This window comes from Salvelinus alpinus, chromosome 14, assembly GCF_045679555.1.
Source record: "Salvelinus alpinus chromosome 14, SLU_Salpinus.1, whole genome shotgun sequence".
In the NCBI taxonomy this organism is placed as follows: domain Eukaryota; kingdom Metazoa; phylum Chordata; class Actinopteri; order Salmoniformes; family Salmonidae; genus Salvelinus; species Salvelinus alpinus.
Genome location: NC_092099.1, coordinates 32,329,178 through 32,353,512, shown reverse-complemented (window position 1 = coordinate 32,353,512; position 24,335 = coordinate 32,329,178). Strand labels below are relative to the sequence as shown.

Sequence of the window (24,335 nt, the reverse complement as noted above, 5' to 3'; positions counted from 1 at the left end):
GTCTCGGGTTTAAGCCGTTGAATTGTGACTCCACTTTGTCTCTATACTGACACTTTGCTTGTTTGATTGCCTACAGTATTTGCCTACAGTATTTGTATTCAGTCATATTTCCAGTCGCCTTGCCATGATTAAATACGGTGGTATGTGCTTTCAGCTTTGCTCAAATGCTGCCATCAATCCACGGTTTCTGGTTAGGGAAGGTTTTAATAGTCACAGTGGGTACAACATCTCCTATACACTTCCTTATGAACTCGCTTACTGAGTCAGCGTATACGTCAATGTTATTATCTGAGACGACCCGGAACATATCCCAGTCCACGAGATCGAAGCAATCTTGAAGTGTGGAATCCGATTGGCCAGACCAGGGTTGGATAGACCTAAGAACGGGCACTTCCTGTTTTAGTTTCTGCCTATAGGACGGGAGCAACAAGATGGAGTCATGGTCAGATTTGCCAAAAGGAGGGCGGGAGAAGGCCTTGTATGCATTGCGGAATTTAGAGTAGCAATGGTCGAGCGTGTTACTTGCTCGTGTACAGCAATCGATATGCTGATAGAATTTAGGTAGCCTTGTTCTCAAATTAGCTTTGTTAAAATCCCCAGCTACAATAAATACAGCCTCAGGATATGTGGTTTCCAGTTTGCTAAAGTCCAGTGAAGTTCCTTGATGGCCGTCTTGGTATCCACTTGCGGGGGGATATACACGGCTGTGACAATAACGGAGGAGAGTTCTCTTGAGAGATAATACGGTCGGCATTTGATTGTGAGGAATTCTAGGTCAGGTGAAGAAAAGGACTTGTCTTCCTGTATGTTGTTACAATTACACCATGAGTCGTTAATCATGAAACATATACCCACGTCCTTCTTCTTACCGGAGAGACGTTGATTCCTGTCGGCACAATGCACTGAAAATCCTGTTATCTGTATGGACTCTGACAGCATGTCCCCAGCTAGCCATGTTTCTGTGAAACAGAGTATGTTACAATCCCGGATATCTCTTTGGAAAGCAACCCTTGCCCAGATTTTGTCGACTTTGTTCACTAGGGACTGGACATTAGCGAGTAATATACTCGGGACCGGTGGGTGGTGTGCGCGCATCAATGCCTCACTAGAAGACCACTCCAGCACCCTCTCCTCTGACAGTATTGTTTTGTGTCGGCCTCTGGAGTCATTTCCAAATCCCTGGCAGGTGCAGACAAAGGATCCGTTTTGGAAAAGTCATATTCCTGGTCGTAGTGCTGGTTGTGATGATAAGTTGACGTCTCTCTGATATCCAATTGCTCTTCCCGGTTGTATGTAATAACACTTAAGGTTTTCTGGGCTAACAATGTCATAAATAATACATACAAAAACAAAATACTGCACAGTTTTCTAAGGATTAGAAGCAAAGCTGCCATCTCTATCGGTGCCAATGAAGCATGATTTGTACCGCGCTCAAAACAACTGTTAACTCGGAACTGCAAAATCGGACTTTAGTGAGTTCAAGACAACTGGGAACTTGGGAAAAACGAGCTACAACTGGGAAAATACGTTTTGAACTTTCATCCAACTCGGAATTGTAAATCCGGAACTCGGGCCTCTTTCTAGAGCTACGACCTGAAGATCACTGACGTCATCATGATTCAACCTTGTTTTTTCGAGTTCCCAGAAAGCACCATAAATCCCGAGAATGTCTTTGAAAACACAACAATTATGTAATATACCAGGGAGCTATGTATACTGTAGCTAAGAAAGTAATACTAAGTGTATGTTGTGTTGTAAACTGTTAGTAGCCCATGTGCCTCACCCTAATAATTTGGTCTATTTTCACCTCTTAATTTCGCCTACTGTTCTGACTTGGTGTACAGGTAGAACACTGTAAGAAAGACCCATGTTCTGAATTCTGTCGCTGTACATTTCAAAAGTGCTGAACAAATAGTTATATTGACTACATCTGTCCTAGCTCGCTCATTAATGTCTTAATCGAAATTACGGATTGCCTCTTATCCGCTTGTCGTCCCCTTATGCCATAGTCTCAATTGTCAGTAGAAACCACATTTGTTTAAGCAAGTCAGCCGTATCAGCTATGTTTTTTTAAAGGCAGTAAATGAGGCTGAATGAACTGTTTCGCTGCCAAACAAGGCTCCGCTTACAGCCAGGTGTAGCAGTGGTAAGGTGTTGGGACTGCTGTTGCAACTCTGATGTTGGGACAGCTTTATGTAGGCCCTAACAGTCTGTGGGCACCGTTTTACACCATTATAGTGCAATTAATATATTGTTTATTATTGTATTGTGTAGTGGATTTGCTGACATGCATGCCACATTTTTATTTTTTTGCCCCACCAAGATTTACATGCTAAAATCGCCACCGAACATACCTGATCAAGATCAATACAGTTAATATTATGATTATGTACATAACAGGTGCTACAGATAGAAGCAAACAGTACACCCAAAATTGTATTTCTTTTTAGTACAGGTGTTACGGATACAAGTGTTCTGTGTGTATCCTGTGTGTATTTCTTTTCTCTCCTTCTCCCCTACTCACAGGTGACCATCATCATTCCCCAATCAGTCATCAATCAGTCGCTAATCAGAAGACACCTGCTCCTTTTCCCTTACCCAATCACAGTCCCTTTCCCTTGGTTTAAAACCCCTGTCAGTTGTTTTCTCCCCAGCTCAATCTCTTTTGTAAATGCCTCCTGTCTGTAGATCGCTTGTGTGTTTTGCAGTTACATGTCACTTGGTCCCCATCTGTGAGTATTGTTTTTGGTTATGGTGTTTGAGTGTTTGTTTGATGGTGGGAAAAGGGGGTAACCAGACAAGTTGCCCTTGGGCTACACTACCCGTAGTTAAACTTTGTTATATAAACACTAGTTAGAACTGGGCGGACCACCCCCTGTATTTTTGGTTAGTTAGTTATCTGTTTGTGAAGTAGGCTAGTCTAGCTTAGGGGTGTTTTGAATTATTATTCTTTCATTCCTTGGGTCCCGCTCAGCCCCTTTTCCTGCTCCCCCCATTTACCGTGTGTTTATAAATAAACATTTAGTGTTTGACGGTAATTAAGTTGTCTGTGGTTATTTTTGTTCTCACTGTTACGTTGTCACGATAATAATTTGCATGAGTTGTGTTACGGGTCCCATTACCATCACTCCTAGATTGTCGGGCCAAAGGGATTCGTAACAACAGGTATGATACATTTACAATATAATACAGTTACAAATGATAGAAGCATTCTTCTGCAAATTAAAGCATTCTTCTTACAGTCTTGTCTCATCGCTGCAAATCCTGTACGGACTCAGAAGAGGCATAGGTCGAGAGCCGTGCGTCCTCCAAAACACAACCCAACCAAGCCGCACTGCTTCTTGCCACAATTCCCGCTTAACCTGGAAGTCATCCACACCATTGTGTCAAGGAAACACCGTACACATGGCAACCGTGTCAGCATGTATGTCCCTGGCCCACCACAGGAGTTGCTAGAGTGCAATGGGACAAGGACATCCCTTCCAGCCAAACCCTCCCTTAACCCGGACAACGCTGGGCCAATTGTGCACTGCCCCATGGGTCTACCAGGCGTAGCCGGCTGCAACAGAGCCTGGACTCGAACCAGGATCTCTAATGGCACAGCCTTAGACCACTGCACCACTCGGGAGGCCCTATGCCACACATTCCTGCACCAACCAAGAAAGCTTTTCCCATTACATGGAGAGTAAACCTAAACATATCCTGGAATACTGTATTAATAGCAACATTTTAAATGTATTTGTCTTCTTGATGCAGCAGTAAATAATACCTCACTATATAGTATTGTTGAAGAAAACAAAGCATAAAATGTATGTTTACCCCCATCATGACAATTACATGACATGCATAATGTATTGAGTGCACTTTGTCTTTCATTCTCACGTCTATCACAAGCATATCTCTAACCACCACTCCCTTACTGTCTGCAGAGACTTGATCTTGGTGACGCCAGGTATGGAGTTCAATAATCTGAAGTGGCTCTCTCTTCATCTCCTCCCCTTCATCTGCACTGACCTAAAAACCCAGGATAGGTGAAAGCGATATGGTTGATGGCTACACCAGCAATCTACTTTTACTTGTCAAGTTCCTTTGAATCAGTGCAGATGAAGAAGAGGAGAGGAAGACACTTAGAATATTGGCATGCTCCCCAGGTACCTGATCATCTACAGAGCAGCTGTAGTTCCGTGGAGCTGCAGGTCAATGCAGGCGAGGTCAGTTCCTCTGCCCCATCCTGGGCGCCCCGCCCCCTGATCTTCAGGTTGACAAACTTGAACTTCCAGCTGTTCTGTTCTAGTGGGGAGCGGATAAGGCCAAACACGTGTTCATAGACTCCCAGACAGACAGTGTCTCTGTATGGTCCCTGCTACTGCTACCAGCACCAGGTCGTGGGGGGAGGACAGGGCCTTCAGGCTATGAGGGTCCAGTTTGGGGCTCAACAGGAGCCTCTCGTTTCTTGCCAGTGCCAGGAGACGCAGGCTGATCAGCTCAGAACCATGGAACTCCTCCATCTTTTGACAATCAGCACTAAGACACAGAGAGATCAGATAGTTTGGATTCAATTAATATTGTTTTAAACTATACAAACAGTTCAGCAAAAATAATACTTGATCTCAAAAGAGAGTGTGAACTGTATAATTTGGGTCAAGATGTTTACCTGGAGAAGAGGTGCAGACAAACGTCCTACCAGAAGTGTTGAGGGCCCCAGTCCTGAGGAGGCTAGTCCCAGTCCTGGGGTTCTGACTGTTGAGGGGAAAAACCAATGACAGAACTGTCTGGCAAAGGCCAGGTGGTCAAAGCCAGCACTGTCCTCCACCTCAGAGGACACCGACACAGAAACACTCTCAGCTAGCCTCAGACTTAGGCTGGTCTCAACTGCTGGGGTTTGATGGTCCAATGCCTTAAAACAAGGAGACAGATATTTATTAAGGTGTCCACTCTGCCCAGAGTGGGTGAAAACACACTTTGGTGATGAAATTTCCCTTCCTTATGTTAAAAAATAAATTTTACCAAGACCAATTAGATTTTTTGTTATGAATCGTTCAGTTGGGTCTTTCTTTAAAAAGTTCTTATGGCTGCAATCCCATTAACGGGATCGATATGACAACAGCCAGTGAAAGTGCAGGGCGCCAAATTCAAACAACAGAAATCTCATAATTAAAATTCCTCAAGCATACATGTATCTTATACCATTTTAAAGGTAATCTTGTTAATCCCACCAAAGTGTCCGATTTCAAATAGGCTTTACAGCGAAAGCACCACAAACGATTATGTTAGGTCACTGCAAAATCACAGAAAAACACAGCCATTTTTCCAGCCAAAGACAGGAGTCACAAAAAGCAGAAATAGAGATAAAATTTATCACTAACCTTTGATGATCTTCATCAGATTACACTCATAGGACTTCATGTTACACAATACATATATGTTTTCTTCGATTAAGTTCATATTTATATCCAAAAACCTCAGTTTACATTGGCGCCATGTTCAGAAATGCCTCCAAAATATCCGGAGAAATTGCAGAGAGCCACGTTAAATAACATAAATACTCATCATAAACTTTGATGAAAGATACATGTTTTACATAGAATTAAAGATACACTTGTTCTTAATGCAACCGCTGTGTCAGATTTCAAAAAGCTTTATGGCAAAAGCACAATATTCAATAATCTGAGAACAGCGTTCAGCCACAAAAGGAAGCCATACAGTTACCTGCCAAATTATGCAGTCAACAAAACGTATAAATAGCATTATAAATCTCCACTTACCTTTGCTGATCTTCGTCGGAATGCATTCCCAGGACTCCCACTTCCACAAGAAATGTTTGTTTTGTTCGGTAATGTCCATCATTTATGTCCAAATAGCTATCTTTGTTAGCGTGTTTGGTAAACAAATCCAAAGTCAGGAAGCGCGTTCACTAAAAGAAGACGAAATGTCAAAAAGTTCCATAACAGTCAGTAGAAACATGTCAAACGATGTATTGAATCAATCTTTAGGATGTTTTTAACATAAATCTTCAATAACGTTCCAACCGGAGAATTCCATTGACTTCAGATATGCGATGGAACAGAGCTCCCTATCATGTGAACGCGCATGGTCAGAGCATGGTCAGCTCATGGCAGACCTGACTCATTCCTGTCTCCTTCGGCCCCACTTCACAGTAGAGGCATCAGACAAGGTTCTACAGACTGTTGACATCTAGTGGAAGCCGTAGAAAGTGCAAACTAATCCATATCCCACTATGTATTCGATAGGCGATGAGTTGAAAATCGACCAACCTCAGATTTCCCACTTCATGTTTGGATTTCTTCTCAGGTTTTTGCCTGCCATATGAGTTCTGTTATACTCACAGACATCATTCAAACAGTTTTAGAAACTTCAGAGTGTTCTCCATCCAATACTAATAATAATATGCATATATTAGCAACTGGGACTGAGGAGCAGGCAGTTTACTCTGGGCTCCTCTGGGCACCTTTCATCCAAGCTACTCAATACTGCCCCTGCAGCCATAAGAAGTTATCTTTTCATTAACATATCCAAAAAATCGGTTTTCGGAACCAAATACATCAAATAATAACTCTGTGGACGGAGCAGTGTGGCTTTCTCGCAGCAACTTTGAGGATTTTACATGTTGTGGCGGTCGTGTTCAAAGCTAACTTAGCATGACACAAGCTTAATTAAATGCATTAAAGCATTTTAAAAGCATTTTCGCTCAGTGCTCTGTTGACATTTTACAGCGATACACTTGTTTTTTGGAGAAATCTTGGAAAAAGGACAGGAATTTTGCATTAATATGAAATGACTACTTCATGTAGTCATACTACTTCATCAAAATAGATATAATGGTTCATTGTCCTGTTAAAAAAAAAATGATAGTCCCACTAAGCGCAAACCAGATGGGATGGCGTGTCACTGCAGAATGCTGGGGTAGCCATTCTGGTTAAGAGTTCCAGCAAAGCACCCCAACACAATCACACCTCCTCCTCCATGCTTCACGGTGGGAACCACACATGCAGAGATCATTGGTTCACCTACTCTGCGTCTCACAAAGACACGGCGGTTGGAACCAAACATCTAAAATTGGGACTCATTAGACTAAAGGACAGATTTCCACCAGTCTAATGTCCATTGTTCATGTTTCTTGGCCCAAGCAAGTCTCTTCTTATTATTGGTGTCCTTTAGTAATGGTTTCTTTGCAGCAAATAGAACATGAATATGTGTATGTGACCAATAACATTTGATTTGATTTGATGATGGCCTGATTCACACAGTCTCCTCTGAACAGTTGATGTTGAGATGTGTTGTTTCTTGAACATGTTGGGCTGCAATTTCTGAGGCTGGTAACTCTAATGAACTTATCCTCTGCAGCAGAGGTAACTCTGGGTCTTCCTTTCCTGTGGCGGTCCTCATGAGAGCAAGTTTCATCATAGCACTTGATGGTTTTTGCGACTGCACAAGTTCTTGCAATTTTCCGTATTGACTAACCTTCACGTATTAAAGTAATGATGGACTGTCGTTTCTCTTTGCTTATTTGAGCTGTTTTTGCCATAATATGGACTTGGTCTTTTATTAAATAGGGCTATCTTCTGTATACAAACCCTACCTTGTCACAACAAAACTGATTGGCTCAAACACATTAAGAAGGAAAGAAATTCCACAAATTAACTTTTAACAAGGCACACCTGTTGATTGACATGAATTCCAGGTGACTACCTCATAAAGCTGGTTGAGAGAATGCCAAGAGAGTGCAAAGCTGTCATAAAGGCAAAGAATGGCTACTTTGAAGAATCTCAATTATTAAATATATTTTCATTTGTTTAACACTTTTTTGGTTACTACACAATTCCATATGTGTTATTTCACAGTTTTGATGTCTTCACTATTATTCTACAATGTAGAAAATAGTAAAAAAATAAATGAGTAGGTGTGTCCAAAATTTTGACTGGTTATATAGATATACATTATATATATACGACAGGTTATATAGATATATATACAGTCGTGGCCAAATGTTTTGAGAATGACACAAATATTAATTTCCACAAAGTTTTCTGCTTCAGTTTCTTAAGATATTTTTGTTAGATGTTACTATGGAATACTGAAGTATAATTACAAGCATTTCATAAGTGTCAAAGGCTTTTATTGAGAATTACATGAAGTTGATGCAAAGAGTCAATATTTGCAGTGTTGACCCTTCTTTTTCAAGACCTCTGCAATCTGCCCTGGCATGCTGTCAATTAACTTCTGTGCCACATCCTGACTGATGGCAGCCCATTCTTGCATAATCAATGCTTGGAGTTTGTCAGAATTTGTGGGGTTTTGTTTGTCCCGCCTCTTGAGGATTGACCACAAATTCTCAATGGGATTAAGGTCTGGGTAGTTTCCTGGCCATTGACCCAAAATATTGATGTTTTGTTCCCCGAGCCACTTAGTTATCACTTTTGCCTTATGGCAAGGTGCTCCATCATGCTGGAAAAGGCATTGTTTGTCACCAAACTGTTCCTGGATGGTTGGGAGAAGTTGCTCTTGGAGGATGTGTTGGTACCATTCTTTATTCATGGCTGTGTTCTTAGGCAAAATTGTGAGTGAGCCCACTCCCTTGGCTGAGAAGCAACCCCACACCTGAATGGTCTCAGGATGCTTTACTGTTGGCATGACACAGGACTGATGGTAGCGCTCACCTTGTCTTCTCCGGACAAGCTTTTTTACGGATGCCCCAAACAATCGGAAAGGGGATTCATTAGAGAAATTGACTTTACCCCAGTCCTCAGCAGTCCAATCCCTGTACCTTTTGCAGAATATCAGTCTGTCCCTAATGTTTTTCCTGGAGAGAAGTGGTTTCTTTGCTACCTTTCTTGACACAAGGCCATCTTCCAAAAGTCTTCGCCTCACTGTGCGTGCAGATGCACTCACACCTGCCTGCTGCCATTCCTGAGCAAGCTCTGTACTGGTGGTGCACCGATCCCGCAGCTGAATCAACTTTAGGAGATGGTCCTGGCGCTTGCTGGACCTTCTTGGGACCCGGAAGCCTTCTTCACAACAATTGAACCGCTCTCCTTGAAGTACTTGATGATCCGATAAATGGTTGATTTAGGTGCAATCTTACTGGCAGCAATATCCTTGCCTGTGAAGCCCTTTTTGTGCAAAGCAATGATGACGGCACGTGTTTCCTTGCAGGTAACCATGGTTGACAGAGGAAGAACAATGATTCCAAGCACCACCCTTCTTTTGAAGCTTCCAGACTGTTATTCGAACTCAATCAGCATGACAGAGTGATCTCCAGCCTTGTCCTCATCAACACTCACACCTGTGTTAACGAGAGAATCACTGACATGATGTCAGCTGGTCCTTTTGTGGCAGGGCTGAAATTCAGTGGAAATGTTTTTGGGGGATTCAGTTCATTTGCATGGCAAAGAGGGACTTTGCAATTAATTGCAATTCATCTGATCACTCTTCATAACATTCTGGAGTATATGCAAATTGCCATCATACAAACGGAGGCAGCAGACTTTGTGAAAATTAATAGTTGTGTCATTTAGAGCATTTATTTGCAGCGTTGTACCAGATCTTCAGTTTCTTGGCAATTTCTCGCATGGAATAGCCTTCATTTCTCAGAACAAGAATAGACTGACGAGTTTCAAAAGAAAGGGCTTTGTTTCTGACCCTTTTGAGCCTGTAATCAAACCCACAAATGCTGATGCTCCAGATACTCAACTAGTCTAAATAAGGTAGTTGTATTGCTTCTTTAATCAGGACAACAGTTTTCAGCTGTGCTAACATAATTGCAAAAGGGTTTTCTAATGATTAATTAGCCTTTTAAAATTATAAACTTGGATTAGCTAAACAACGTGCCATTGGAACACAGGAGTGATGGCTGCTGATAATGGGCTTCTGTACGCCTATGTAGATATTCCATTAAAAATCTGCCGTTTCCAGCTACAATAGTAATTTACAATATTAACAATGTGTACACTGTATTGCTGTATTTCTGTATTTCTGATCAAATGTATGTTATTTTAATGGACAAAAAATTAGCTTTCTTTCAAAAACAAGGACATTTCTAAGTGACCCCAAACATTTGAGCGGTAGTGTATGGTTTGGACCACTGGTTTTCTTAGAGGATTATCTACACAATTAACATTGGTCAAAATATACGTTTTTAATGGGACACCCTACATTTAGGAAGAGGCAAATGCAGGTTAATATGTTATTGCCAAATTCATCCTCTATGGAACAGACAAAAAAGAATGTGGTGAGATATTGACTGGCTGTATCTATACTGTACCTTCCCCCGTAGACCAGAACTCTAGAGTCCACTTCACTAGCTGGTGTTTCTCTGTGTTGTGGGGCATCACCACCCGCTCCTTCGCCAGGTACTTGGATATGACGTCACTGTGCACCTTGATTCCTTTCAGTAGCTCCACTGCATCCTTTGTTTTCACCATTAATGCTTTCCACTGATATCATTTTTTTTGGAACTGCTTCGCTAAGCTAGAGTATGTCGCCCTTTGACATCATACCCAACATCTTTTTATAGCCCTTACACTCTGTATCGGACAACCCGGGCATCTTTAAACCACAATTTTCATTGAAATGTCAAAGCTGTTTTTTAATACCTGTGGTACACTTCCTGAATCAGCATTCAGGGCTCAAACCACCCAGTTGATAATTGTAGCCTAAATAAATCCTGTTTGTACATGGGCATAACTATAGATAAATCCGACAGAGAGTTTGAGTGATGAAAGTTGGACAGAGGATCTCGAAATCTATGTTCCAGAAACACTTGGACTAACTTAAAAAGTGAATTGTCGGCTATTTTCTGGCAATTGTTCCGTTATTATATACCAGATGTTAAGACTAAAAAACGCTATAAATTGTCTATTTCCAAGATTTACTTGTTATTTCAATAGGCAGGCACACTGACTAAAATCTGGGTCTATAATTGCAATTCAACTTTGCCATGGTTTGCTGAGCTACATGTAGGTAGCCTATAGGCCTGGATCTCATTTCCTTACATTTTTTTAAGGACTAATGAAGTCGCATGCAAACATGGTCTCTTTTTTGTTTTCTTGAGTAAGGCAGCATGAAAATGAAGTTGTTTCAGCCTAGCTCAGTGCTTTCTGTGGTGGAGGGGCAGCCAGCAGAAAATACAGAGCGTAAGCATTGGTAATCTTCTCTAGTTGCACGGTTATTGGCTCAGCGTTCTGTCACTCATGGGGATACTAAGTCAGAGAGCTAGGCAGTTCAAGCCGCCTTGGGTGCTGCCATAGATTTACATTAGAAGTGTCCATCCAAGTTGGCTCAAGGTCATTGGCCACAGATAAAATGACATCAAATCACGTTATATCTACCACAGCTTTGATTGGACTGATCATGTCAACATCATACTTTAAAAATCTTAGTTAGCAAGCTAGACAAGCAGTCATCATCATGAATCACGTCGACAATCTACTGGTAAATCCTTTTCCATCCTTGTAATATGAAGATAAATTATAGATAAAACATATCAGTGTTCATCGGTCATTGGACATAAACATTACACAACAAGTTGGAAATAGCAAATTCAACAATGAGTGGTTTGGAAGGAATCAGTGGCTAACTGCAAGCGTTGCAAAGCAATCATTATTTTGCTTCCCTTGCCTGCTATCCAATGGAGAGGGTATGTGGTCCAAGTCTGGGTTTAAGGATCTCTTTTCCAAGCTTAAAAGGATAAACTTCACACGCAACACCATGGGCCAGAAAATGTTGAATACATTGGCTGTGCTGTCAATCCAACATGACTTCTGCTGCATTCAAAACAACTGGAAACTCGGAAAATCTCAGAACTCACTCAGACGTGAGTTCAAGACAACTGGGAACGACTGGGAAAATAAGTTTTGAAAGGTCATGTAACGCTCCTCTACTTCGTCCTCCTCATCAGACGAGGAGAGGCGAGAAGGATCGGATGACCAAAACGCAGCGTGGTAATTTGACATTATATTTATTTAAAGAAAAGACGAAAAAACACGGAAACACTTTAACCCACTACAAAACAACAAACGAAGTAGACAGACCTTGACTTACGAACTTACATACAACGAAGAACGCACGAACAAGTACAGACTACAAATAAATGAACGAACGAACGATACAGTCCCGTATGGTGCAATAACGACACAGACACAGGAGACAACCACCCACAACAAACAATGTGAAACCACCTACCTTAATATGGTTCTCAATCAGAGGAGATGAAAACCACCTGCCTCTAATTGAGAACCATATCAGGTCACCCATTAACCAACATAGAAACACATAACATAGAATGCCCACCCACACTCACGCCCTGAGCGACTAACACATACAAAAACAACAGAAAACAGGTCAGGAACGTGACAGGTCATCCAACTCGGAATTCCAAGTCGGGAACTCTGGCCTCTTTCTAGAGCTCTGACTTGAAGATCACTGACGTCATGATTCGACCTTGTTTACGCGATAAGTTGCCGCGTGCCGCTCTGGCCACACAGAGTGGTTTGCTTGTGGGTGTGCTGGTAGCATATAGCAGCACGTTTGATTGTGCGTCAAGAATTCAGCATAGCAAGTTTGTATACAGGTCTGGTTATTAATTGGGTAAATAGTTTAATCCATTCTCCATTTCATGAATTTTTCCACATGTAAAACGTAATATGCGCTAAAGCGCTCTGATGACAAAAAAACTTTGCTGCCCTGTTTCCAATCATCCACATAGCTGGGAGTGTCACACCCTGATCTGTTTCACCTGTCTTTGTGATTGTCTCCACCCCCTCCAGGTGTCACCCATCTTTCCTATTATTCCCAATGTATTTATTTCTGTGTTCTCTGTTTGTCTGTTGCCAGTTCATCTTGTCAAGCTTACCAGCATGTTTTTCCAGTCCTCCTGGTTCTGACCTCTTGCCTGCCATAACACTAAGTCCGTCTGCCTGACCATTCAGCCTGCCCTGGCCTCGAGCCTGCCTGCTGCCCTGTACCGTTTGGAACTCTGACCTAGTTTATGAACTTATGCCTGTCCTCGACCTGCCTCTTGCCTGCCCCTTGTTGTTCAATAAATATCAGAGACTCGAACCATCTGCCTCCTGTGTCTGCATCTGGGTCTTGCCCTGTGTCGTTATAGGGAGAACCTATTCAAGTAAGTAAATACTTTTTTTTTTAAATAAAAAAACGATGTATTATTAGCAAACTAGCTACAGTGCAGGCTAATTCAAATGAGCTGCTAACCGTGCATTCAGAAAGTATTCAGACCCTTTTTCCACATTATGTTATGTTACAGCCTTATTCTAAAATAGATTTTTTTAAATCCTCACCAATCCACACATAGTAACCCATGTCAAAGCAAAAATTGGTTTAGACATTTTTGCACATTAAAAAAAAATGGAAATATCACATTTACATAAGCATTCAGACCCTTTACTCAGTACTTTTTTGAAGAAAATTTGGCAGCGATTTCAGCCTCAAGTCTTCTTGGGTATGACGTTTCATCCAGAGTTCAATCTTGGTTTCATCGGACCAGAGAATCTTGTTTCTCGTGGTCTGAGAGTGCTTAGGTGCATTTTGGTGAGCTCCAAGCGGCCAATCATGTGCCTTTTACTGAGGAGTGGCTTCCGTCTGGCCACTCTACCATCAAGGCCTGATTGGTGGAGTGCTGCGGAGATGGTTGTCCTTCTGGAAGATTCTCCCATCTCCACAAAGGAACTCTGAAGCTCTGTCAGAGTGACTATCTGGTTCTTGGTCACCTCCCTTCTCCCCCGATTGCTCAGTTTGGCCGGGCGGCCAGCTTTAGGAAGAGTCTTTGTGGTTCCAAACTTCTTCCATTTAAGAATGGTGGAGGCCACTGAGCTCTTGGGGACCTTCAATAATGCAGAATTTGTTTTGGTACCCTTCCCCAGATCTGTGCCTCTGCACAATCGTGTCTCGGAGCTCTACGGACAATTCCTTTGACCTCATGGCTTATTATTTGATCTGACATGCAGTGTCAACTGTGGGACCTTATATAGACAGGTGTGTGCCTTTCCAAATCATGTCCAATCAATTTCATTTACCACAGGTGGACTCCAATCAAGTTGTAGAAACATCTCCAGTATGATCAATGAAAGCAGGATGCACCTGAGCTCAATTTCGAGTCTCATAGCAAAGTGTCTGAATACTTATGTAAATAAAGTATTTCTGTTTTTTAAAAGACAGTTTTTTTGTCATTACGGGGTATTGTTTGTAGATAATTTAATCAATTTTAAAATAAGGCTGTAACGTATCAAAATGTGAAAAAAGCCAAGGGGTCTGAATGCACTATAGCTATCTAGCTAACTTTACATACTGTTTAGCTAGCTAACTAAGTGAATGAAATATCATCAGCTACCTAACTTAATATTAGCTAGCTATCTTGAGGTATTTATTATTTTTTTAAATGAACTCCAAATGCATTTGTAGGTAGCTAGCTAACAGCCATGGAGGACGGTGAAAGGATAGCAGCCCCAACTGTCAAAGTGAGAGAGTAGGCTATTCTGGATAGGGCAGGTACTTTTGTGTCGTTCCAGTCCCTAGTAGTGAGGACGGAGATAATAGTAACATAATACTCAGTACTGTCTAGTTTGAGTATAAGGAAGTCTGTTTCTTGATGTTTTCTGTCCTCAGATACAGAGAGCTGTGAAAGCCTGTCTGCAGATGAAAAGCAGTGGTTCTCAGTCCTGGTCCTGGTCCTGGGGACTCCTGGGGTGCACATTTTTATTTTTGCCTTAGCGCTACACAACTGATTCAAATGATCAACTCATCATCAAGCTTCAAGTGGTATTTATGTATTCATTTGTGATGCTATCCTTGAAATGATCCTGCTATTGTCAAAAGCACATGCATCTATCTCGCCAATGTTATCATCATTTGTTATAAGAGATATTATACTTAGTAATCCACAATGACCTGGTGATGTAAAAGTCTAATAATGACATTATCTTCCATATTCCTACAGATACCTTGCAACTGGATATTCCTTCAAAACGATCGCCTACAGTTACCGTGTAGGGCACTGCAAGGTTGGGTGACCAAGGCCATCTGGGACTGCCTCCTGGGGGAATTCAGGCATATGAAGGCTACCTGTGTCCTGCATAACTTCATGAGGATGGACACGAGGACCAGGAGGGAATCTGCAGCTCGCCACCATGTACCAGAAGAGAGGTCTGCCGCTCTGCAGGATCTTTCATGGATCGGGGCCAACAACGCAGCACAGGAGGCAATCCGTGTGCAGGAGATCTTCACCTCCTACTTCTTCGAGGAGGGTGCTGTTCCCTGGAAACACCATAGTCTACACTATGCACAACCAAAGGCTCTTTTATGAGCCATCCAAATTGCAAAAACAGTATTCTTCCATTTACTTAGCTATGTCAACTGCAGTTATTCAATTCCCAGATTCTCTCCCTGTAATTTCTACTTCTCAGGTGAGGGTGCTGTTTAGGTTAGGGTGATGTCTGTACAAAAACAAAACTGGCTCTTTTAAAAGTCACCCATATTGATATTTATTTTAAACAATTAGACACCCTATAACCCACACATACACACTTGTGTATCAATCTGATTGATGGATTGTGTTGTGCAGTAAGCAGGCTCAGGTGTATAACTGTGGCTCGTTCCACCTTCAAAGAATAAGCAAGAGGACCAACCATGGAGAATAGTAAGACACTTCATTATTTACAGTTGAAGTCGGAAGTTTACATGCACTTAGGTTGAAGTCATTAAAACTCGTTTTTCAACCACTCCACAAATTTCTTGTTAACAAACTATAGTTTTCGCAAGTCGGTTAGGACATCTACTGTGTGCATGACACAAGTAATTTCTCCAACAATTGTTTACAGACAGAATATTTCACTTATAATTCACTGTATCACAACTCCAGTGGGTCAGAAGTTTACATACAATAAGTTGACTGTACCTTTAAACAGCTTTGAAAATTCAAGAAAATTATGTCATGGCTTTAGAAGCTACTGATAGGCAAATTGACAGCATTTGAGTCAATTGGAGGTGTACCTGTGGATGTATTCCAAGGCCTACCGTCAAATTCAGTGCCTCTTTGCTTGACATCATGGGAAAATCAAAGGAAATCAGCCAAGACCTCAGAAAAAAAATTGTTGACCTCCACAAGTCTGGTTCATCCTTGGGAGCAATTTCCAAACACCTGAAGGTACCATGTTCATCTGTACAAAGAATAGTACGCAAGTATAAACACCACGGGACCACGCAGCCGTGATACCACTCAGGAAGGAGACGCATTCTGTCTCCTAGAGATGAACGTACTTTGGTGTGAAAAGTGCAAATAAATCCCAGAAAAATAGCAAAGGACCTTGTGAAGATGCTGCAGGAAACAGGTACAAAAGTATCTATAGCCACAGTAAAACAAGTCCTATATCGACATAACCTGAAAGGACGCTCAGCAAGGAAGAAGCCAATGCTCCAAAACTGCCATAAAAAAAATCCAGACTACAGTTTGCAACTGCACATGGGGACAAAGACCGTACTTTTTGGAGAAATGTCCTCTGGTCTGATGAAACAACACTAGAACTGTTTGGCCATAATGACCATCGTTATGTTTGGAGGAAAAAGCGGCAGGCTTGCAAGCCGAAGAACACCATCCCAACCGTGAAGCACGGGGGTGGCAGCATCATGTTGTGGGGGTGCTTTGCTGCAGGAGGGACTGGTGCACTTCACAAAATAGATGGCATCATGAGGAAGGAAAATGATGTGGATATATTGAAGCAATGTCTCAAGACATCAGTCAGGAAGTTAAAGCTTGGTCGCAAATGGGTCTTCCAAAAGGACAATGACCCCAAGCATACTTCCAAAGTTGTTTTGCAAAATGGCTTCAGGACAACAAAGTTAAAGTATTGGAGTGTCCATCACAAAGCCCTGACCTCAATCCCATATAAAATTTGTGGGCAGAACTGAAAAAGCGTGTGCGAGCAAGGAGACCTACAACCTAACTCAGTTACACCAGCTCTGTCAGGAGAAATGGACCAAAATTCACCCAACTTATTGTGGTAGCTTGTGGAAGGCTACCCAAAATGTTCGACCCAGGTTAAACAATTTAAAGGCAATGCTACCAAATACTAATTGAGTGTATGTAAACTTCTGACTTCAACTGTACACATATACAACTGTACACACAACTGTACACAAAGTACATATACATTAACATATTCACAGGACACTCAACTTCTCTCCCTACAACTTCCGGCGCCAACAGAGATGGCCGCCTCGCTTCGCGTTCCTAGGAAACTATGCAGTATTTTGTTTTTTTATGTGTTATTTCTTACATTGTTACCCCAAGAAATCTTAGGTTTTATTACATACAGTCGGGAGGAACTATTGGATATAAGAGCAACGTCAACTTACCAACATTACGACCAGGAATACGACTTTCCCGAAGCGGATCCTCTGTTTGGTCCACCACCCAGGACAATGGATTGGATCCCAGCCGGCGACCCAAAACAACGGTGCCGTAGAAGGGGCAGACGGAGTGGTCTTCTGGTCAGGCTCCGTAGACGGGCACATCACGCACCGCTCCCGAGCATACTACTCGCCAATGTCCAGTCTCTTGACAAGAAGGTAGACGGAATCCGAGCAAGAGTTGCCTTCCAGAGAGACATCAGAGACTGTAACGTTCTTTGTTTCACGGAAACATGGCTCACTCGAGACACGCTATCGGAGTCTGTACAGACACCTGGTTTCTTCACGCATCGCGCCGACAGAAACAAGCATCTCTCTGGTAAGAAGAAGGGTGGGGGTGTATGCCTTATGATTAACGAGACGTGGTGTGATCATAACAACATACAGGAACTCAAGTCCTTTTGTTCACCTGACTTAGAATTCCTTACAATCAAATGCCGACCGCATTATCTACCAACAGAATTCTCTACGATCATAATCACAGTCATGTATATTCGCCCCCAAGCAGACACATCGACTGCCCTGAAATAACTTCTTTCAACTCTATGTAAACTGGAAACCACATATCCTGAGGCAGCATTTATTGTAGCTGGGGATTTTAACAAGGCTAATCTGAAAACAAGGCTTCCTAAATTCTATCAGCACATCGATTGCGCAACCCGGGCTGGCAAAACCCTAGATCATTGTTATTCTAACTTCCGCGACGCATATAAGGCCCTCCCCCCGCCCTCCTTTCGGAAAAGCTGACCACGACTCCATTTTGTTGCTACCAGCCTATAGACAGAAACTAAAACAGGAAGCACCCGCGCTCAGGTCTGTTCAACGCTGGTCCGACCAATTGGATTCCACGCTTCAAGATTGCTTCGATCACGGGGACTGGGATATGTTCCGCATAACGTCGAACAACAACATTGATGAATACGCTGATTCGGTGAGCAAGTTTATTAGCAAGTGCATCAGTGATGTTGTACCCACAGCGTCTATTAAAACATTCCCCAACCAGAAACCGTGGATTGATGGCAGCATTCACGCAAAACTGAAAGGGCGAACCACTGCTTTTAATCCGGGCAAGATGACCGGAAACATGACCGAATACAAACAGTGTAGCTATTCCCTCCGCAAGGCAATCAAACAAGCTAAGCGTCAGTATAGAGACAAAGTGGAGTCGCAATTCAACGGCTCAGACACGAGAGGTATGAGGCAGGGTCTACAGTCAATCACGGACTACAAAAGAAAAACCAGCCCCGTCGCGGACCACGATGTCTTGCTCCCAGACAGACTAAACAACTTCTTTGCTCGCTTTGAGGACAATACAGTGCCACTGACACGGCCTGCTACCAAAACCTGCGGGCTCTCCTTCACTGCAGCCAATGTGAGTAAACATTTAAATGTGTTAACCCTCGCAGGGCTGCAGGCCCAGACGGCATCCCCGGCCGCGTCCTCAGAGCATGCGCAGACCAGCTGGCTGGTGTGTTTACGGACATATTCAATCAATCCTTATCCCAGTCTGCTGTTCCCACATGCTTCAAGAGGGCCACCATTGTTCCTGTTCCCAAGAAATCTAAGGTAACTGAGCTAAATGACTACCGCCCCGTAGCACTCACTTCCGTCATCGTGAAATGCTTTGAGAGATTAGTCAAGGACCATATCACCTCCACCCTACCTGACACCCAAGACCCACTCCTATTTGCTTACCGCCGCAATAGGTCCACAGACGACGCAATCGCAATCACACTGCCCTAACCCATCTGGACAAGAGGAATACCTACGTATGTAAGAATGCTGTTCATCGATTAGAGCTCAGCATTTAACACCATAGTACCCTCCAAACTCGTAATTAAGCTGGAGACCCTGGGTCTCGACCCTGCCCTGTGCAACTGGGTCCTGGGCTTCCTGACGGGCCGCCCCCAGGTGGTGAGGGTAGGTAACAATATCTCCACCCCGCTGATCCTCAACACTGGGGCCCAACAAGGGTGCGTTCTCAGCCCTCTCCTGTACTCCCTGTTCACCCAGGACTGCGTGGCCATGCACGCATCCAACTCAATCATTAAGTTTGCAGACGACACTACAGTGGTAGGCTTGATTACCAACAACGATGAGACAGCCTACAGGGAGGAGGTGAGGGCCCCCGGAGTGTGGTGTCAGGAAAATAACCTCACACTCAATGTCAACAAAACAAAGGAGATGATCGTAGACTTCAGGAAACAGCAGCGGGAGCAGCCCCCTATCCACATCGACGGGACAGTAGTGGAGAAGGTGGAGAGCTTTAAGTTCCTCGGCGTACACATCACGGACAAACTGAAATGGTCCACCCACACAGACAGCGTGGTGAAGAAGGCGCAACTCACACCCTGCTGGAGTCCCTGCATTCTCAGATACCCCGCTACCGATTTGCACCCTGGGCGGGCTCCCTATTGCACCTTACATTATGTTCAGGATGCTAATTCTAGCCTACAGGGCCATAAAATGGCCAGTTCCTTCATACCTCTTGGCCTGGTTAAAGTGCTGTACTGTTGTTCTTTCTCTGTGATCAACTGCGACATTCGTGAAGTTGTCTTCTCTAAGGATTCAGTGGACAATCAGATTTCACTGTGTACTGTTGCCTAGTTGGTTGAATGAGTTGAGCTGCAGGCATCATAACTGCAAAGTCCCTTGTTTGTAAAATGCTGATTCAATAACCACCTATTCAAAAAGCTCTTTGATACTGGTTTACTTTTGTACTAGGAATACACGTCTGTTGCGATGTGTTGTGCTTTTACTCTAGCAGTGAACAGGTTAGGTAGGAGTTTACTTATCATATACTGTATATGTTACATTTTAGAATTTGGTAGATTCCACAATGTAACGCGACATCTACCATAACATGCACTTATGGTTTCAGCGTGTACTTGTAATAAATACTCAAGGAGAAAAGGTGTAGATTCATGCGCAGAACACGGCAGATGTTTATTAAGCCTTCGAAGAAGGCAGGAATCTTGGTCGCAGGCAATAGTAAAAACAAACCAGACCTCACAACCATACAAACAGAAAGAACTAAATAGGGAGCTGATGAGACCAGGTGAGAAATTAACTTCTTGACGCTTGGGGTCAGATTTAAAAAATAATAATAATAATAACGTTCCCAAGGTAAACGGACTATTTCTCAGGTCCAGATCGTAGAATATGCATATAATTTACAGATTAAGATAGACAACACTCGCCTCCCGGGTGACGCAGTGGTCTAGGGCACTGCATCGCAGTGCTAGCTGCGCCACCAGGGTCTCTGGGTTCGCTCCCAGGCTCTGTCGCAGCCGGCCGCGACCGGGAGGTCCGTGGGGCGACGCACAATTGGCATAGCGTCGTCCGGGTTAGGGAGGGTTTGGCCGGTAGGGATATCCTTGTCTCATCGCGCTCCAGCGACTCCTGTGGCGGGCCGGGCGCAGTGCGCGCTAACCAAGGGGGCCAGGTACACGGTGTTTCCTCCGACACATTGTCTCATCGCTACAACTCCCGTACGGGCTCGGGAGAGACGAAGGTCAAAAGCCATGCGTCCTCCGAAGCACAACCCAACCATGCCGCACTGCTGTTAAGAAGCAGGATAGTAATTACTAGCGATTGGATACCACGAAAATTGGGGAGAAAATGGGATAAAAAAATAATAATAATAAAATAAAAAAATAAAAAGATAGACAACACTCCAAAGTTTCCAAAACTGTCAAAATATTGTCTGTGAGTATAACAAAACTGATTTTGCAGGCGAAAACCTGAGGACAGGTTTTTTATTTATTTTTATCTGCGTTTCATTGCCCGTCTTTCTTCCATTTAAATGTGTATCCTTAGGCTGTGACCAGGCTTTAGACATAGTTTCAGGCTTTTATTTTGAAAAATTAGCGAGATTTTTCAAAACTAGTCAGGTGTCCTTTGATTAGTTCCTGCGCGCGAGAGGGGTAGCTCTCCATTTTCTTTCTCTCTTTTATTGAATAGGTTACGGTCCGGTTGAAATATTATCGATTATGTTTCTTAAAAACAACCTGAGGATTGATTATAAAAAACATTTGACATGTTTCTACGAACATTACGGATACTTTTTGGAATTTTCGTCGAACGGAACGAGGCTGTGGTTTTCTGAACATAACGCACAAACCAAATGGCGTTTTTTTGTTATAAAAGTAATATTTATCGAACAAAAATTACATTTATTGTGTAACTGGGAGTCTCGTGAGTGCAAACATCCGAAGATTATCAAAGGTAAGCGATTCATTTTATTGCTTTTCTGACTTTCGTGACCATGCTAATTTGGGGCTAGCTGTTCTAGCATTGATTGATACACTCACAAAAGCTTGGATTGCTTTCGCTGTAAAGCATATTTTCAAAATCTGACACGATAGGTGGATCAACAACAAGCTAAGCTGTGTTTTGGTATATTTCACTTGTGATTGCATGATTATAAATATTTTTAGTAATATTTGGAGCCCTGCAATTCAGCGGTTGTTTAGGAAAATGATCCCGCTAAAGGGATCCGTAGCGCAAAGTTAACAGAGGTTAAATCATTGAACAAAAATGAAAGCCAGGGCTACATTCCAGAACAAAGAAAGTCAACCATGTGTTCTAAGAAAAGAAAAGCTGAACCTTACAGTACCCCCCCCCAAGGGAGGCTCCTGACGACCCAATGGCACCGGAGGGTGGAGTGGGTGAGGGAGCAGAGGTGGACGCCTACCTCGGGGGCGAGGTCCGGCAGACTAGTTCGACGAGGTTGTGGACTGACCCGATGTTCTGCGTCGAGGCTGATGTCCAGTGGGTCTGTTCGGGGGTCAACCCCTAAGTCGGGGAGCAGGACGATCCGAACAGTTACGGTGAAATGCCTGAATCGAGGATGTCTTGGTTGGGGACCGATCTTCAGGCCCATAACCTTCCCAGTCCACTAGGTGGTGGATGTGACCTCAGGCTTTTGGAATCAAGGATGGCCCGTATGGCGCACAGCGCGTAGAGACTGGAGGATGAAGAGGACTGTAGGTGACTGCTTTTAACAGAGACATGGTAACCAAGGACACACTGAAACGGAGTAAGGCAGAGGGATGTCATAGAAGAATCGCCACACCCGGAAGACAAACTGGGGCCCGCGGTCAGAGACGATGTCCTCCGGAATCCCATACAGACGGAACAGTTGCAGGAACATACACTCCGCCAATTCCATCATAGTTAGGTAAATGAGGAAGAGGAACTTGACACATTTTTGAAAAATGGTCTGTGTTAAAGGATTCAGGAAGGTCTGTGATGAAGTCAACAGCTATGTGGGACCAGGGTCTGTGAGGGGGTTGGAAAATGTTAAACTTCCCGGAAGGGAGATGGCGAAGGCTTTTGGTTTGTGCACAGACTGGACAGGAGAGTACGTAATCCCTTACATCGGATACCAGTGAGGACCACCAGACCTTCTGGGCTAGAAGTTCGGTGGTTCGTGTAATGCCCGGATGTCCTGACCCCAAGGACGTGTGACACCATTGCATCAGTTGGGGTCTTTCAGCTGCTGGTACATAAATCTTCCCAGCTGGTGTCTCAGGAGGAGCCGGGTCTGAGGTTAGGGCTGCTTGTATGGCAGAGTGAACCTCCCACTGTACCGGTCCCATAATGCAAGAGGAAGGAAGAATGGGTGTAGGGTCTGAGTTACTGGTCAGAAGGTCAAACTGGCGGGAGAGAGCGTCACCTTTTACGTTTCTTAGCAGGGATGTAACTAACATGAAAATGGAATCGTGTGACGAGAGCCCAGCGGGCTTGTCTGGAGTTTAACCTCTTGGCCCCTCTGATAAATTCCAGAATACGATGATCTGTTAGGACAAGAAAGGGATGTTGTGCACCCTCCAAACAGTGGCGCCACTCCGAGGGCCAGCTTGATGGCGAGGAGTTCTCCGTTTCCCACACCGTAATTCCTCTCAGTAGGGGATAACTTCCTGGGGAAGGTACATGGATGTGATTTGGGAGGTGTTCCCACCCGCTGAGAGTGTATGGCTCCTACTTCGGAGGCATCCACCTCCAGGGTGAAAGGAAGGGTCGGATCAGGATGGCGAAGGACAGGCGGTGAGGTGAAGAGGCATTTTAAGTTGTTGAACACAGTCAGGTTGGTATAAGTCATTGAAGGGTTTGGGTCTTTTGGCTTGTGAGAGGAGTGAGAGGTGAAAGGAGAGGCAGTAGAAATGAAGTTCCAAATGAACCGGCGATAGAAGTTGGAGAACCCAATGAAAAACATTGGAGTTCCTTAACGGTGGTGGGTTTGGGCCAGTTACTGATGGCGGTGACTTTGCTCTCATCTATGCTGACCCCTCCAAGTTTCAGTACGAAGCCGAGGAAGTTTACCGAGGTTACATTGAAGGCCCTCTTTTCAGTCTTCACATAAAGGTTATGGTCAAGGAGCCGTTGAAGAACTGTTTGCTCATGCTGTATGTGTTCCTTCAGGGAGTAGGAGTAAATCAGGATGTCGTCAATGTAGATGTTTAGAAAGCGGTTGATCATATCCTGGAAAACCTCGTTCATAAAGGATTGGAAGATTGCGGGGTCGTTCGTAAGGCATGACCAGGTATTCGCAGTGCACTCGAGCGGTGATAAAGGCCGTCTTCCATTCGTCACCTTCACGTATACTGACAAGGTTATGTGCACTTCGCAGGTCAAGTTTAGTATAGAGGTTGGCGCGGCCCACTTGTTCAAGGGTCGCTGGGATCAGAGGGAAACAGTTCTTGACCATGATGTAATTCAGGGAACGATAATTACATGGATTAATAATTACATAATTACATGGACGGAGACCAGTCCTTTTTTCGAAAAAAGAAGCTGGACGCAGCCGGGGAAGACGGACAAATTAAACCGTTTGAGTGTTTCATCAATGTAGTTCTCCATTGCCTCATTTTCCGGGATAGATATGGGGTAAA

At 43.5% G+C, this 24,335-nt stretch overlaps 1 pseudogene; it reads right to left on the bottom strand.

Annotated features, from left to right (window-relative positions):
- Positions 1-3,254: 3,254 nt before the first annotated feature.
- LOC139538243 (uncharacterized protein C3orf38 homolog) lies at positions 3,255-23,943 on the bottom strand (annotated as a pseudogene).
- Between the last annotated feature and the right edge of the window lie 392 nt (positions 23,944-24,335).